Source organism: Coccinella septempunctata, chromosome 2 (genome assembly GCF_907165205.1).
Source record: "Coccinella septempunctata chromosome 2, icCocSept1.1, whole genome shotgun sequence".
Taxonomy (NCBI): Eukaryota; Metazoa; Arthropoda; class Insecta; order Coleoptera; family Coccinellidae; genus Coccinella; species Coccinella septempunctata.
Window position 1 is genome coordinate 39,848,430 of NC_058190.1, and position 18,971 is coordinate 39,867,400.

Here is an 18,971-nt window from a genome sequence, read left to right on the forward strand (position 1 = left end):
TCCAAATTGACGTGAACTATATGATGAACGCGTTCGTATGAAATATTCAGTGCTTCAGATATCCGTTTCAGCCCAATTCGACGGTCTGATAAAATCATGAACTGCAACGATATTTTCGGGGACTGACACAGAAACTGGCCTTCCCAATCGGTCATAATCTTCAATGGAAAATTCAACTCTTTTGAAACTTGCCATTCAATTTTTCACGATCGCATACAAAGGACATTGATCACCAAGAGTATTGAGCATATCTTCGTCAATCTGCTAACCTCTTAACCCTTTCAAATACAGGTACTTGATAATGGCTCGATACTCCAATTTTTCGATTTTCACAATGGTGGACATCTTCTTTTTTTAATTCATTGGGTAACTCTGGTTTACTTTTTTCAACTCAAAATTTACACTGATACTTCTACTGAGTTACTGTCCTCTGCTATGGTAACGCAATACTTTTTTTCTGCATGGAACTGTTCGATCTAGGCTAACTAGATATCAATACATTTTCTTATTGCCCTAAAACCATCCTGGAATTTATAAATCGGACAATGATTAACCAGAGAATTTATGGTTTCTTCTGGTTCCCCGCATTCACAACTAGGGCTTTCAACTGAATTCCACCTGAAAAGCATTCTATTGCAGCATCCGTGACCTATTCTTATACGATTCAGAATACACCATATTTTCCTGGGAAGATCAAAACCAGGAACTCTATTCAAGGGATCAGTAACTAATTCTTCGTTGAAAATAGTGCACCTATATTCCATTCAGACTGCCAAAGGTCCTTGTCCCTTACCGGTAGATTCGGTTGACTTGGGACAGTCCTGTAACTTGGGACAATTACCCCTCTTGCAGATTTCTTTGTTTCTTACCATTTATGAGTGAAGGGACAAACTTATAAGATTGTGTACGGTCTTTTTCGGTTAGTTTAACAATTAATTCCTGTTGAGTTTGCCGTGACCAGAGCGTTTGAATTGACAGGAAAAATTAACGAATTCAGGAGAGTAAAAGCGCGTTTTTTATGGCCCTTATACTTTCTAGTGTAATGTACATGTGTTTCACCTTGTGCATGTGTAATTTTTTTTCTGGATACGTGGTATATTGGGATATTAGATATGCCATGAAACAAGGTTGTTTACAAATCAAACGGCAACACGGATCTCATTCATTTATTTTGTTGTTTCATAGGGTGACTTGGGACAATGCCGAATAGATACAAGCGGCGCATTGGCAGCAGGAAATATGCCGATTTTTTGCAGGATATTATTTTTTACGTTATTTCCACGAAGAAATCACAAAAAATTAAAAGAAATCAAAATTCCCCTGTTTCGCTTAGTTTTCTTTACATTTTTGAGTTGCAATATATTTACTTTCGCTGTAATAGGGGTTTATCATTTAATTTCCTTACCGAATTTCAATTATATAATCACAAATTCTAATTTTTCAAAACTAAACACCGTCCGAAGTCACTTATTTCATTTGAGAGTTAAGAAATCAATAGATTTTAACTTGTGTCCTTAGCCTCCCAAAACGGTGGGTGACTTGGGACAAGTATATTTAATTTTTTTTCGAAATTTATATCCGAATTCTGAAGCATGATATCCTAATCAATATTCTGAGTCATTGAACATATTCGAACCTCTTTTTCAGATAAAAATAGGTCACCTTTTTGAAAATATGACAAGTTGAATTCAACAATCGTACCAAGTCACCCGAATCTACGTAAGACTAGAGTTGAACCATAAAGGCTTACATATGCGACTTCAGTCTTGGAATCGTATTTTCTGGAATGCAGGACAGAATTGGAAATGAGTCGGGAAAGGATTCAACATCCTAGCTCAAACAGAAACGGAGATAATGACTAAAGTTGAAATTTTAATTTTGACCTATTACCTATAACTCAAAAACAAAAGAAGATAGAGGAATGCAGTTGATGTCATTATTAGTTTCTCAAAAAAAAAGGCGACATGAATGGTACCTTCATTTTTCTCTATCTCGTTGGGTTAAAAAGTTCAGGTATTACCAATTTTGCCCACCCTGTACATCGTACATTTCATCAGCGAACCTACCTAGTGATGTTATGATATAAAAAATTAAACATTGAGAATAACATAAAGACGGGACACCCTGTATATTCCCTTTTTTTGCTATTCTCACCTTCACCGGTGACGACAAGAAAACTTGCGTCCAATCAGAATTTCCAACTCTTCAGCTCTGTAATAAAATTTAAACTTTCAATAAGTATCTGCCCTCATGAAGTATTCATACGTTTTGTTAGCGATCCCATTCTTCCCAAAGCTCCTCATCAATAATTCCCGCGGGCTGGCGCCCGAACGACACGTTTCGCGCCCTTGGGGCTGAGGATTGAAGGAAGGATAACTTTCATGCGTGAGGGAATATTAATGAATATAGGCCACCTCCTTACGTGCGACGTGTCGTAAAAGTTCCGAAACGTTCCCCGTTTTCCGCCAATCGGTACATTTAGATGCAGATAGGGAATCTTGTCGCATGAGATTGGTATGTTAAGAAGTTGGTAACGTACCATGAGCTACAGTTCAATTTGAACGTTGCCGATGAGATGCCGAACGTGTTAGTATTGAGATTGTCGACATGAAGATCACATGTGTCCTTACGAATGCAATAACTCTTTCAAAGTATCTCATTTGAGTTTGGTCATTCTTCAAAAAAATTGCTTGACAGAACTTGAAACAAATTATACCATTATACCTACTAAAATGAATTTAAACCACGACACGTGTTCCGCTATTACAATAGCATCTTCATGTGAAGGTGAAGGGTGAAGGTAAAATGATGTATTTGGTACCGAACGAAATATATGTACAGGGTGGCAATTTGAAAACTTGCCAGTCCAATGGGGAATTCTCCTCAATTTGGGTAATCACTGCATATGCAAGTTTAAATTGATAATTATGAGTTTCATTCATGATTTTTTCATATGCACCGCGAAACCTATTCAAAATCATTCTTTAAATATGGAGTTTTAAAATTTAAATCGCTTGGTTCCGAGTTTACGATTTGACAACAGCGCCTACCAGACAATGAAACAAACAATGTCCGATGAGCTTGTTTATAAAATAAGAGCTGTTGATTTACAGGCGCCTACTTACTGGCGAGCTTCAACTGCAACAATGGCTTATTTATAAAATAACAGCTGTTGTTTCACAGTCATCATAAGGCGCGTAGTCACTGGAGAGCTATAACCGGCCATAAAAATCCTATAAAATTTTACGACCTTCCTCGTTCGTCGTCGCAGACTTTATAGACAGCCATCTTTGTCTATCTCATCAAGATAATGTATTTTTTGTCCTTTATTATCAAGGCATATTTCAGTCGATGTTGCCAATTTGTGCAATCGAAATGAAACGCTTTAAATTTTAAATACCCATTTTTATTTTTTATTTTCAAGCTCAAAATACTTTTTTTGGGAAACGGTTGATATGGTTATTTCAAAATGTGACGTTTCAGAGATAGTTCAGAAAAAATACATCATTTTCGAAATCTCCTCAACCCTAGGTGTAGGAGCTATCACCCCTGAATTCTCAATAGATGGGAGCTATACCTCAATTAAAAGATCCTCTACATGAATACTATGGTTTGCAAATTTGTATTGGGTCCTTGAAATAGTTGCAGGGGCTGACAATTTGAAAACTTGCTAGGCCAATTATGTCTCGACAAGAATGTTTTCAGAGAAAATACCGAAACAGGTCAGTTTTCATTCGGAGGGGGACATGTTTCTAGCAGAATTGTAAGCCAAATCTCCTCAATCTTAGGTGTAAGGGTTGTCACTCCTGAATTCTTAATAGGCAATAGAGGATGAGCTAATACCTCAATTGGAAGACAATTATGTAGAGGGACATATTGTCTTCTCAATTGGAAGACAAAAGTATTATGTAGAGGGACATATTGTCTTCCAATTGAGGTTTAGTTCATCCTCTACTCCCTATGAAGAATTTAGGGGTGATATACCCTACACCTAGCTTTTAGGAGATTTCGGCTTACAATTTTGCTCAAAATATGTCCCACCTCTCTTGAAAAATTGACCTGTTCCGGCATTTTCTTTGAAAACATCCTTGTCGAGACATTATTGGCCTAGCAAGTTTTCAAATTGTCACCTCCTGTAACTACTTCAAGGAATCGATAAAAATTTGCAAACCATAGTCTTCATATAGAGGGACAAGTGATCTTTTCAATTGAGGTAAATCTCACCCCCTATTCCCTATTGAGATTATAGGGGAATTTAGGCTACAATTAAAGATGAGGAGATTTCGGCTTACAATTCTGCTCAAAATGTGTCTCCCTCCGAATAAAGATTGACCTCTTTCGGCATTTTCTGTGAAAACATCCTTGTCGCGACATAATTGGCCTGGCAAGTTGTTAAATTGTCACCCTGTATAAGCAAACATTTAACTTTATACTCCTGCAAATCTAGAGGGTGCTTCCGAACCTACCTTAGTTCGTAATAAAATCTATATTCCTCGATGTTATCGGAAACTATCATCTTTTCTTAGTTTTTCACGAAGATTTCTCTTTTTTTTTTTCGTTTTTAACATTCAAGTTTAATAATTTTTGTTCGTTTTGTTTTGTTTATTTTATCATAGCGGCTAAACTGACGGAAATACTACTTGAACACAAATATTCAAAATAATTTCATGGCAAGTTATTGAGATCAATCTGATCGTTGAGTAAGTTCGGCGATAACTACACTTAGGTATTGATTTCTAGTTTCTAGACTTTTAGCTTCTACCTATATGTAAAATTTCGAAGTCACATATATACACTACATATAGCAGAAGCTAAAAGTCAAACAGCATCTTGGAAATCAATAAATGCAGTACAAACTTACTCAACAGCATACAAACGATCATTTTCCAACAAGATAGCGCACCATTTCATTTCTTTCAATTGGAGCGTCAGTTCATAGATGAAAATTTTCCTCATGCTGGATTGGAAGCAGGGGACATATCGAGTGGCCACCCAGATCACCTGATCTGGCTCCACTGGACTATTTTCTACGGGGTCACCTGAAATCCATAATTTACGCTACCCAGCCTGAGTCACTGGATGATTTGCGAACTCTGATCATTAATGAATGCCACCAAATTACACCAGAAATCTTGAGTAATATAGGTGACCGTTTTCAGAAAAACTTATATTTCAGCATGGTAGTGAATGGTGCCCATTGCCAACATTTAATAAACTAATCATGCACAAAGTTAAGTACTCTTCCACTATTTTACCTGTCATTTCGTTATCGATGGAAATTTTATAGCGAAATTTCAGGATCAGATAGTAGATACTGATACTCGAAATTATTGAGATTTGAGGGGTGGACTTGCAAAAGCGGAACTCTATTCTCAATAACCGGAATTTCTATCAGACATACTTTGGCAGAAGCATTGAATTTATCATCTCCCTGTATATCCAAATAAAGAAACGATATTCCTTTTATATTGATGAAATAGAAATCAACATAAATGTGCATCATTTAGCTCATTCGATTGTTATCAAATAAAGTGTAGAGACCACCCTCTTTCGAAGGATTGATTATTTTTTCAATTCATAAAAAACCATCGACAATAACATACCATTTCCCTTGTTTTATTTCGAAATATTATTCTGAATCTCGCAATAAATCTTCCCTCATATAGAGGCAATATGAAACGAAACGAGTTCTAAACACGAAACATACCGATTATAGTTTCTTTTTGGAGGACTTTGAGTCGAAACAAGCATATTTTCAGGCCAACCAACACACACTTTAACTCGTTGACAAATCGCATATCTTCACTGAAAATCACGATCAGAGAATTCGATCCTGGTAACTTTTCCAGTTCAGAACACTGGGATTGAATTTCACAGAACGAGCATTTTCTGGATCGGCAATTTTTTTAATGAGTTCGGGCAGGGTACTCGGAGTTGAACTTGTCAGTTTGTCTTTCAAGCCATTGACTTCATTTATGAGCGACAAAATGATGAGCATTAATCTTATGGAAATCAAAATCCTTATTCATGAGATTCTGGTGAATTGTCATCTCTTCAGCTCATCAAATTGTTATCATGATATACAGATATACATGATTATACAGAAAAAGTTTAGGTTGCCATTAACCTGTAGTATATAGGAGGAATTGTCTAGGACAGCCTGTCAGAATAGTAAAAAAAGATCATTGTACATACACTTGCGTGGCAGATTAAGATAATATGTAGGTAGTTAATTATTGTTGAAAACTATATATTCTCTTAATCTGACAATATAAGCGTGACGAAAATGTGTGGGAGGGCGCCAAACTTGTAAAAAAAAAAGTCACGTGTACATTCTCGAGCAGAGGGGCTTATCTTCTTATATTGAAACAAATAATTCAAGATTAACGGAAAAAATATAATCTGACAGTTTCAGCAAGCCGTAACAATAAAAATTGGCCATAAAGGTCACAAAAATCAGATTTTTTACAATTATCTCCTCTCCTGGGCTTCAAATTGGTTTCGCATTCATTATAAAAGTTGTAGAGCATAACATTTTCTAAAGATTTTGTTCGAAGCATTTTTTTCTAAGTTTGAAGGTTTTTGAGATATACGGAGATGAATGTACATTAAAATGGGTTTCTACATTGACCTTGGCCTTTCGCATATGTGGCTAAGCTCCTCGCTTTGAGACAAGATAGTGATGTTATTTCGATTACTTAATTCCAATTTTATAACTTATAACTATATCGGGAATGGTTCGAATAATCATTAATCATAATCATAATTATTCAAAGTTATTTCCTAATTGCTCCTGATAGTTTATATCCATAAAACAAAAGTTTTGACGCTATAGCACAACGATGTGAATTTTGTGGTCTCCCCTGAATTCATTATGTGTATGTTGAATGGATATGCAACTGACGTAATTCGTTTTCCAAATTGTTTGTACTTGATGTTTTGTTCGATATATCGTTAATCCTATTTGGGACCCTCGCTATCCTGAATAATATACTGCCCATTCGGAAGCTTGATGTTTCTGGGCTATATTTGGTATGATTGATAGGCGAATGAATTCTCCTGAATAACGGGGACTGGAATAGAAAAATACTATTTTGCGGTGTAAAATTTTCAGTGGAAAAGTAATATTTCAGTTGACGCCATTGCTTGTTATCCCGCTTATCAATTATTTTGAAACGGTCCTTGAGAGATGATATGATATCGACCCATAATTTCAAGTGAAATTATTCCTTAAAAGTAGATTCTGATAGCTGCTGATACCAATGGTAATAAAGTTGACCAAATGAGACAAAGGTTTGTAAATCATAAGGACTCATTGCATATATGCAAATTCAAACCATACTTTTTCTCCGATTACACACTAATGCAGTATTTACTTTGTAAATGATGTTTGCAAATAGATTGGAAAATTTATGACACATTTTGTTTTTCCATCATTCCATTGGGAAATTCAACATATCTTTCGTGGAATTCTCCAATACACTCAATTTATGCTCATAACTTTCAAGCAATCTCAAGAATTTAGGGAAGATATGAAGAATGAAATTTGAAAAGCTTGCTATATTTGGATGTCAAGTTTTATGATGTGATTTCCATTTTTCCTTGTAGTTTTTATAATTTCTGAGTCACAACGGTTTTTAATGATGCTTGGTACTTGAATTACATCAAAGGTCTGCATGTACAGGGTATCCGAGCTAAAATGTCTCTATACCTTATTGTGGAAACTAAAGGAGCTAGAAAAGTTACAAAACTTGTCTGTAATCGATTGAACTGTTGTTTTTTATAACCCACCTTATTACATGGTGTTCCGTTTCTTCCCTGTTGGTATCAACCTTCTTATTTTAAACGGAATAACCTGTATATTATTGCATTTTGTATTTCCTTGTAAAATTTTGAGGTAACTTTGGTATGACGACCATGGTCCTATATAGCACCGATTCTGAGATATTCGACTTTTTCCTAAAATTTTGACAGCTGTAGGTTCTCACTAAAATGGCTGATACTATACTCCATTCACATTTATTTTAGCAGTCGGTTGGCCATGAAATAATTTTCTCAAGTTTTTGTTACTAGAACGGAGTAAGGTGGCACTCATGAAATGTCGTTAATGTCATAACGACGTTGCCACAACTGATATCAGTTTTCATTACGAAAATGCCGAAAGTGATTGAAAAAAGATACAGGGTTTCAGGAAGTGCTATTTAGAATTCAGGTCCGCTCATTCAAATAGTTATACCCTGATATTCTAAAATCCACAATAGGTCAGACGGTAGCGAACATATTAAATGTAAGAGAATTTATATAATGTTTCATCTGAATCTAAACGACTTATATTTCAGCTGAATATTTCCATAATCAGAAAGATTGTGAATGTAGAGGATGACAAAGGATTTCCTTCTATTGGGAGGCCCCAATAGTGGCATTTGAGAATTTTATGTTTGAGTGAATTAATGCGAAAAGTTTACTACAGGATTTTCGATAAATGTCATCGTAGAATGAGTTCCCGAAAATTGAATTTTCTATTTTTCATTTGACTTGTCATTGAGACATTGTAAATGTCTCAAGGTACCAATAAATACCTAATTATTATCATTATATCAATGTATAGCCACAAATACGCGCCAGTTGTCCTGTTAATTGTTTATTCATGTGAAATTTTCCTTAAAAGGTGAAGTTCAGCTTGACTTGAAACTTCCTTTAATTCCCTTTACTTATATTGATGCAAGATAATTTTTGTTGAAGAATTGAACATTCTTGTAATAATCTGTTAATTCCTTCGGGCGGGAGATACCCATTTCCAACCACTGCATCATATGCATTTCATCTTCGGGTTAATATTTTTGAAATCTACAACTGATGTAACCTATTCAAACTTTAGCCAAAGAAGATAACGAACATTAACTCAAGCTGTGCATATTATGATATTATAATGATCTCTTGTATTTTCCATGCAAATAACTGGATTTGGTATGCCTTCAATCAGTTTGTATAAACTTCAATTATGTTCGTCATATAATTTCCGAAGAGATTCGACATTGTGATGAAAGATGAAATACGTAATAACAGAAACTTTTACGTAGAACGGGCAACATAGCGTTGATTTAAAACCCAAAAATGTTTTGACAAGCTTCATAACCTCACATTTTCGTACTATATACAGAGTGAAATGTGTCAAATTTCCATGGCCAACCGAGTGATAAAATAAAAGTGAATGGAGAATAGTTTTCAAATGAATGTATCAAAACCTGCCCAGCTTTTGTCAGCATATTGGATCAAACGTTACATCTCTATTTTTAGCAATTTGATATACAGGGCCGTCAAAAATTAAAGTTAAAAATTCGAATAGAAGTGCAATCAAAACTTATTTTTTTCAAATGGCAACCTATATTTTTTCTTGTTCATCATGTAGAGCAGGTTAAAATGAGCAAAAAGTGTCTTTGAACTTTTTCTGTAAAGTGAATAGTTTCAGAAATATGGAGTGGGATTTCCTGTTAACCAGATATTGGTGTCATGAAAATTGTTTTTGGTGAAATGATTTATTTTAATGAGTTGTACCTCTCCTGTCAAAAAACCTCACCCTCGAAAACACTCTGCATTATGGTTTCAAATGTCCTACGCCTAACCCCTGTTTAGGGCCTGCTCAGCCCAATTAAAATGGAAATGTCCAATTCCATAGTTTGTCCACTAAAGAGTTAATCATTTCGAAAACAAGAGCCACGTCTATGTCGCTTTAATTACCCGAATGTGGAATTTCAGCCAGGCCGGATTTGACATGTTTGTCGCCATATCGATTAAAAATAGGCAAGGCGAGACGTGACGAACATGTTCCAGATTTGTTTGGCGAATGAATAATGAAACAGTTTTGCGGAAGCTCCTACGCCCGTGATAAATAAAAACAGACCAGGCTAATGGAGCAATATTTACACGATATGAGGCTTTTCGGGGAACTGAAGGCATGAGTAGAAAACTTTTTTCGCGCTTATATAAGCTTTTATCTGTAAATAATAGCTCAGGCGTGCCATTTTGGAGGATATTGCCATGAAACTGAGTGTTTTACGTAAGTGGTCTGCATTGTTGGTATGGTAGAGGTAGACAGAGACAATACGGAAAAACAGTTCTTTCTATTGTTGCAATAATTCTACAGTCCTCATCGAGAAAAATATTGTTTTTTTTATCATAATGAAAAAGTAAAAATAAGAAAATAATAGAAATAATAGGATTGAGTACTCAATGGGGATTTTTGGAACATCTCCACACCATCTATTCGGAAAGTACTTGACGAAAATACTGTGATGGAGAAGCGAAAAAAGTTGTAATAACTAAGATGTCCCATTCGAAGCAACAAAGCTTGAGGAATTTTCAGCAACGTCGTACCTTTTAAAATAAACTGCTCCACATGAGTTTAGGATATTGACTTAAATTGCAGAAAAATATAGTTAAAACAAGATTTTTGTGATGAAAACTTCATATTAATATGATTTCAAGTTGCAAATTAATTTTAGCCTGTAGGTCTACAGCGTATACAGGGTGATTAAGAAAAATCGAGTAAAATAACGAAATTTTATTCCCAGAGAATTCAAGCATTTTAAGACTATCAATACAATGTATGGCCGCCACGGGCATCAATAACAGCTTGACATCTTCTTCGCACACTACACACGATGTTGTTGAACATTTCTTGAGGAATTTGGTTCCATAAACGGGGCAGAAGCTCTCTCAGATCATTTAAGGATTCTGGGTTAGGTTGATGATTATCTAATCTTCTTTGGAGCATATCCCATGCATGTTCTATGCAATTCAAATCTGGTGAGTGCGGAGGTATTAGTAAATGTGGAATAACAAGCTCCTCGAGCGCATTCTCAACTATGGCTGCACGGTGGGGTCTAGCATTATCGTCTAGAAATTGAAAAGTTTCACCAATAGCAGCGTGAAAATTTAGCACAACATTGTCAATGACATGCTCCCTATAGTGTAAGGCGGTCATATTTCTAGGACAAATGTGTAGATCTGTGCGCCCGTTGAAACATATCCCGGCCCATACCATTACACTACCCCATCGGAATGGATGGACTTCTTGGACATAGCGAAGATTACGGAGTATGCGTGGGATTGTCCATACCCTTATTCTTCGAGAATCTGAAAATCGTCCATATCTGGATTCATCAGTGAAAAGGACACTACGCCATTGATCGTTCCAATTGATATGTTGACTCGCCCATTCCTGTCACGTGTAAATGGAACTCCTCTTAATGGACGTCTAGAGCCTAGATTCACCTCTCTCAAATGTCGTTTGATGGTTTCGATGGAAACTTGGACCCCATCTGCATTTTGAAGGATATCCTGTAGCATTCTACACGTAGATGTAGGGTTTCTTCTCGCCGAAACGGCGATGAAACGATCCTGAGCAGGTGTTGTTTTTCGTCGCCCACCAAGCCTTTGGCTGACTTGGAGCCTTTCCGCTACAACAACCTGAGTTCGGCCACCCTGTAGCATTCCAATAGCCCTATTAGCCTCAGCGTTTGTTAATTTACGTCTTGGCATTTTCAGAAAACTCGTTTCAAATCGAAGCCGTTGATAAACTGACTTCATTTCAAAATAAGAACATTCATGAAGCATATGCAAGGAACCAAACTTCAAAAAAAAGGCGACCAGATTGACGAAATGACTCATACTGATTTTTATTGGATCGATTCAAGTTGATTTCGAGTTTTGAATAATTTTACAGCGATTTTCTCGAAGATTACATACTTTTTAAAACGATTGAATACGATATCCCTAACTCTTGTGGAGCAGTTTATTTTTTCTTCAAAGAAGGAATTTAATAATACTCTAGTACTAAGATTGCCTGGAAATCGTAATGGAAATCATAAAATGCCAATTCACCATTTTTATGATTTCTAAAAGGAATTTAATATGATATATTGCAGCTCTCACTTCAAAGTGTTTGTCGCAACTTGTCCGAGAACTTCCAATGAAACATAATTGCTTTTTTTGAGGGAGAACTTATTGACAGTGTTCATGCAATAAAAATACCCACCTTTCTACCTACATGCGAATTAAAAGACAGGAGAAAACATAAATTATTCCATTCAAATAAATTATTTAGTCAGTAAGGAACTGTGACACTTCAGACGAGCCCTCGGGTGGAAGTAAATATTTTTGCACTCTTGCCTGAAGAGTTGGATCTTGTTTTCCACAGGGAATTTATCGAATTGATGGTTCTATAGAAATAGACCTTCGAAGGGAGATGCTGAAGAAGCGTGTGAAGAGAATATGGAGTTAACAGTATTTCTATATACCCTAGGAAAATTCGCGATGTGGAAGAACACCTGAAAATTCTCGCACTTGCAAATCGATTACCTACCAAAAGAACGAATAAATCGAATAGCAGATTTACAGGGTGTCCGAAATACGATATTCCGTGAGGGGATCTCAGAAACTACACTCAGAAAATTAAAAGTAGGTATAAGAGAAATGTTCTATTTAGTAACGAAAAACAGTTCGACGTATATAGATTGTTTTCATTTGACCTCCTCGAACGGCAGCCCTAGCTTTAGTTTTTTCGGCTGCTGAATATTGTTTACCCGTTTTAACAGCTGAATCTTGGGTTAACAGCTGAATCTTGGGTTAACAGCTGAATCTTTTTATGAGAATTCTTACAGGAACTATTAGATCTTCAGCTAATCAATGATTACCAGTTTTTTCAAACATTGTAACGCTTCATATTCGTATAGACAGAGGGCAGTTAATTCTTGGAATAAATTCCACTCCTTTCCCGACTCATTACCAATTTTGTCCTATATTCCACAAAATATAATTACCAAAGATTATAGTCTAGACTATAATCGTTTAAATCCATATGATCTCACTCTTTCCTTGAGTCGAATGTAAGGGACAAGGACATTTGGCAATCTGAATGGAATAAGTGCACTATTTTCAATCAAGAATTAGTTAGTGATCCCTCAAATAGAGTTCCTGGTTTTGGAAAATATTTTGAATCGAATAAGAACAGGTCACAGACGTTGCAATAGTATGCTTTACCCATGGAATTCAGTTGAAAGCCCTAGTCGTGAATGCGAGGAAACAGAACAAACTATAAATCATCTGGTCAATCATTGTCCCATTTATAAATTCCAGTATGGTTTTAGAGCTATTCATGCAGTTTCTGAATCTTTTTCGAGTTGGGTTGGGAATTTTAGGTAAATTTGATATACAGTGCGCGTCAAAATAATGGAACAAATTCATTTTCTCGAAAGAAAAATATTTTTCAACAAAATTTTGAAACAGGTCAATTTTTGTTTCACTTTTACCAATTTTTTATGCATTTTTGGATATCAAGCCCCTAAATTTTTTGAATAGGGAAAGTGCTTCATGTGATACTTTTTTGGCAAGGTCTTTGTATCTTCTTCACAGGCGTGCAGATTTTTTCAAGAAATAATTTTTTTTTGAGAAATTAGTTAGTTCAAGGAGGTTTTCAGTATTTGCACTTTGTCATGGCTCATTTACTTTGAGACCATGGTAACTGATGAAATTTGTCACCGACATACCTACTTAAGATCATAACTTGAGCGCAGTTTTCCACACATTTTAATTTTCACGTAAGGGGTTGAAAGTTGTGCATGAATAAAACTGTAATTGTCGACTTTCCTTCTGTGACAAATTTCATCAGGTACCATCGTCTCAAAGTGAACGAGCTATTACAAAGTGCACATACTGAAAACCTCTCAAAAAAAAAAATCTGCACACCTGTAAAGAAGATACAAAAACCTTGCCAAAAAAGTAGCACATGACTCACTTTCCCTATTCAAAAATTTAGAGGGTAGATGGGGATGGCACAGTGTGCAACAAAAAACCTTCAAAAATGCATACAAATTTGGTGAAAGTGAAACGAAAATTGACCTGTTTCAGGATTTTGTTGCCAAATTTGTTTTTCTGAGAAAATTTATTTGTTTCATAATTTCGACGTGCAGTGTATGAAATTCAATTTATTACCTCATATTTTTCTTTTTCTTCGAGTAAAGGCTCTATTTTTGCAGTGCGAGATATCCTTCAATATGAGATATTTCAGCTTATTTTGTTAACAGTTTCATCTCTCACAACCCACTACACTCACGGTGAGAAAAGATTTTTTACTGAGGTTTTTCCCTAAGCTATTGTATTATACGCAAAATTGTATGGTACCCCTTAACGCTAACACTGTATTTTATACACATGCTATATTATATTGTTTCTCCCAACTATCTTCATATTTGTGGACACAGAGTCGCTTTTCCTGAAAAAATTTTGCAGAGAATTTTTTGTATGTTTGTATCTCGAGTTACTCACCCTAAACCATCAACTTTGGAATTCCACATCACAGGGAATATGTGAAGCCCTATAGCGCTATTTACGTTTCGACAAAACCACTTTCATGTATCGGAGAAAAGTAGAAGGATCAAAGACGGGATAAACTGCCAAATTATTCAACGCTTGTGCGGTTGTCACCTTGGTTTCAATATTATATACACGGCCCACAAATCTGTGTGAGTTTCGTCTTGCAAATATTATATTTCAGCTCTGCGGAATAAGTCCCTTGGTAAAATATCTGATATCGTATTTGAATAATCCAGTCAAGGATTTGAATTTGAAAACCTTCTCCCATCACCTTACGGTATTTCCACACTATTTCTGTGTTTATGGATAAGAAATAGTATATTATTAGGTATGTTTATTAAAGGAGACGAAATCGATCATCATCATCTAAGCGAGTAATAGCCATAATTTGAGAGTAAAATACTATACTTTGTCCACTATTGATAAAATTCTCTATCTCATTTTCAATAACAGAGCAATAAAAAATAGTCATTTTTCAAGAAAAACTTCAACAAACGAAGCATTTACAGACAAAAGTTCTAGAAACTGTCATTATTCCTTCATGCAGAATCACCCCTTGCAGTTTGTCACGCCCTGTATAAGTTAAAAGGCTCACTCACATTTGTATCATCCTATAATTTCCTATGTTCTTGGCTCATTTCCAAAAATTTGTTCATTTTTCTGTACATTCTCGATATAAATGTACATTCATTATTTTCTGCTATTGACTCTTCGATTTCTCATCTTCTGATTCGGCAATTTGCCCTGTTCTCCGTAATTTCACCTTTCGTTATCCTGAACAACCCTTGAAAAATAACCCAGAAAGTTTTCAACAATGACTACTTGAAATTTCGCACTCAAACTTGGATAACGAAGGAGGCGTGGTCCTCTAACAAGTTTCAAAGTTACAAATTTCATGAAAGCGATCAATTATTATATCTTATTAGAATACATCCAGTCGCTTCCTGATAACATTGGTTCCTCAAATTGAGTTTTGTGTTACGGATTATAAAGAGCTTGCGATCAATTTTAATTATAAAGGACCGAAGCCATCCCCAGAGGCTGTATAGTAATGCGCGTGCTTCTGAAACAACACCCTGAACAAATTTGATGATTGATCTTAATTATGGAGTACCCGGTGTAGATAGTCGAGGAGCATCTGTTTGAGTGAGAGGGCTTTCGGTTTTACACGATTATTTTCGGGTAAACTATGCTCGGAATGATCAGTTCCTTTTACTCCATTTACCTGATGCCGATAGACTTATGATGGGAGCATACGCCAATATATAAGAGGAGCCATTCTTGTATCGCAATGAGTGAATGTAATATGTATAGGTACCTATTTTTATGAAACTTGCTTCATAATTCTGATTAAGTGAAATGAAAATCCTTCGAAACCTCAAAATGAAACAAGAGCCTAGACCAGTTCCATGCATAAAAAAATATTGCGTTACCATAACAACGAACAATAACTCATTAGAAGTGTCAGTGTGGAGTTTGAGGTCAAAAAAGTAAACCAGAGTTACGCAATAAATTAAAAGAAGGAAGATGTCCACCGAAATTATGAAAATCGAAAAATTCGAGTATCGTGCCATCATCAAGTACCTGCACTTAAAAGGGTTAAGAGGTACCTAAGCAGATTTACGAAGATATGCTTTATACCCTTGGTGATCAATGTCCTTTGTATGCAACAGTGAAAAATTGGACTGCAAGCTTCAAAAGAGGTAAATTTTCCATTGAAGATGATGGGCGATCGGGATGGCCAGTTTCTGTGTCAGTCCCCGAAAATATCGATGCATTTCATGACATGATTTTATCAGACCGTCGAATTGGGCTAAAACGGTTATCTGAAGCACTGAATATTTCATACGAACGCGTTCATCTTATAGTTCACTTCAATTTGGACATGAGAAAAATTGCTGCAAAATAGATCCCCAAATGTTTGAATGTTGACCAAAAGCGTGCAAGGGTAGAAGCATCGCGTTCGATCTGTGCTCGATTTGAAAACGATGTAGACTTCTTAAACCGAATTGTTACTCTGGATGAGACTTGGGTACATTTTTACGATCCAGAAACAAAGCAACAATCGATGGAATGGCGACACTCTGGTTCTCCACGACCTAAGAAGTTTCGTGTCCAAAAATCTTCTGGAAAAGTTCTTGCTTCAGTTTTTTGGGATTGCCATGGAGTAATCATGATTGATTTTTGGATAAGGGTAGAACAATAACCGGAGATTACTATTCGACATCACTGACAACTCTACGGGAAAAAATTCAAGGGAAAAGACACGGAAAGCTATCCAAAGGTGTTTTGTTTTCGCAAGACAACGCCCCTGCACACAAATCTTATGTTGCCATGCAAAAACTTAGTGTTTGAATTACTAGAACACCCCCCTTATTCACCAGATTTGCCTCCATCCGACTATCATCTCTTTCCTCAACTGAAAAAAAGTTTAAAAGGTCGTAAATTTTCTTCCAACGAGGAGGTAATAAAAGCTGTGGAGGTCTGGTTTGCAGAGAGCAAGAAGAAACATTTTTTTTGAAAGGTCTAGAGACGTTGCAGGTTCACTGTAACAAATGTATCCAATTAAGAGGAGAATATGTTGAGTAGTAAAATATTTTTACATTAAAATTTTGTTTGGTTCTATAGTAGGCTAAGAATTTTTCCATATATCCTCGTAGACTTTCCAACTCCCTGATAAAGGGACAAAATAACAATGCTATACAGCAAAATATTACCTATATCTACTATAGGAGCCAAATAGAAGCAGAATTTCGAAAAATTACAAAGTTTTTCTATTGTCGCACCATTGAGTGCCCAATTCGGAATGTCTGGAAGGCAAACAAACTCTAGGTGCCATCATTTCATTAGAGAAACGGAAAGAAAGGTACCAATTATCGAATGGAAAATCGTTTTGTATGCAGGCACTCGATAATTGCAACTTCACGAGCTGTCCCCTCTTCCATCAAGAATAATAACAGAAGCCTTCCATTAGGGAGGATATAACTCCAAATTGAAATGTTACGCTTTCGTGGATAGGACTCCTTGTTCGCCTCGTTATCCACGCGATGGCATATAACCCCAGCGAATTTTAACTGCTCCAGAAAAGAGAACACCGACAGAATGTTCACTTCACTACCCGTTTTCCTCATTCTTGTATTAAAAGATCCGTATGCGGACAATTTCTTCGGATCTAGGGAGCGTTTATAGCCCTTTTGGCAGAATTTTCACTTAAAAATTATGATAATAAAGTCAGAATTTATTATTCCTGAATCCAGGATTATTTAGTAGAAGGCACGGATGATAATACGATGAAAGCTTAACAATAACGATAATTTTTTTGAAAAATAATTATCGATATATTTCATAATTCACCAATTTTATCAAAATGAAAACTTGCGAACAAATGACGCAGCTTTTCATGTATATTTCAGGACTTGGTCATGTATCCCCTATACAGAAGGTCTTTGACTCACAAAAATATTTTAACAGTAGATTCTTGAGGACAAAAGAAACGCTTTTTTTGTACACCCTATACCATCTTTTCCGATTCGGCCCTGATAAAAAGATATAGCCATTGTAAGTTTTCATAATGATCTGTGCTACCTCTGGAAAAACAAAAAATTACCTTCAGAATAACTAGCTAAATCTGTGACACTTCACATTTAAAATGTGTTCTATTCAGCCAGAGTACCCAATTTTTCAAATTTCACAGGTACTTTTTAATTTTTGAACATCAAATTACTCGAAAACGGCGCATTATACGAGAAAGTATGAAGAATACTTGTATTTTACAATACGTTCAAATATTCATTAAAAAGCGTCCAACTTGGTTTCAAAAGTTGGATTTTTTGGTATTTCCAATTCCCAGAAAACTGGAAGACATGGGTCATATCTTGTATTCGAAAAAGGTTCCTCGTTCATCATATAAATGATAAACTATTATTCCGAAATTCGTTCCATTCGATAAAACCGTTTGTGAGATAACCATAAAAATTAACAGCCTGTATCTTTCAAACCGAGCCGATTCGGAAAAAATGGTAAAAAAAAATGTTTTTTTTTTCACCTCAAGAATCTACTGCGTTGCAATATTGTACGAGTCAAAGTCTCATCCTGTATAAAGGGAAATAAAAAACAATTTTATCTGGTTTTGATATATAAAGTGACACTTTTTAAATCTCATTGACGTTTGGAAACATTTAACCTTTCGTAAGCAGTTACGAAAATTAAAATATTTCGCTACTGATGATGTGATGAATGAAAGATACTTGCTTCCATAGTACGGAGCGAGGGGCGCTTGTTGAAGCCAAATCCTGTTCAAAATTAGAAGAACTATTGTGTGAAACAAGTTGAGAAACACTATTTTTCATACTTCGAGTATCACGCTCATAAGGAAAAATATTGCTTTTCCCAATTGCGGTTGCACAAATAACTATTGTATAGGATGTATCTACTGATCTAATAAGTTAGGTAGGTACCTATATACCTGCAATGGCAACTGTAGGCAAGACTGTTTCAGAGCGACAACATAGTAGAGAAATGAACAAAATAATGATTCTACCTGGTGGAGTTTGCAGGCTTTAAAAAGGTTTCTTCTGTTACGAACACCTTTAAATCAA

General features: G+C 35.8%; 1 protein-coding gene across 2 annotated transcripts in view; it reads right to left on the reverse strand.

Annotated features, from left to right (window-relative positions):
• Positions 1–18,971, reverse strand: part of LOC123306744 (sodium/calcium exchanger 3) — a 144,845-nt gene that overhangs the window by 80,949 nt on the left and 44,925 nt on the right. The window lies entirely within an intron of this gene.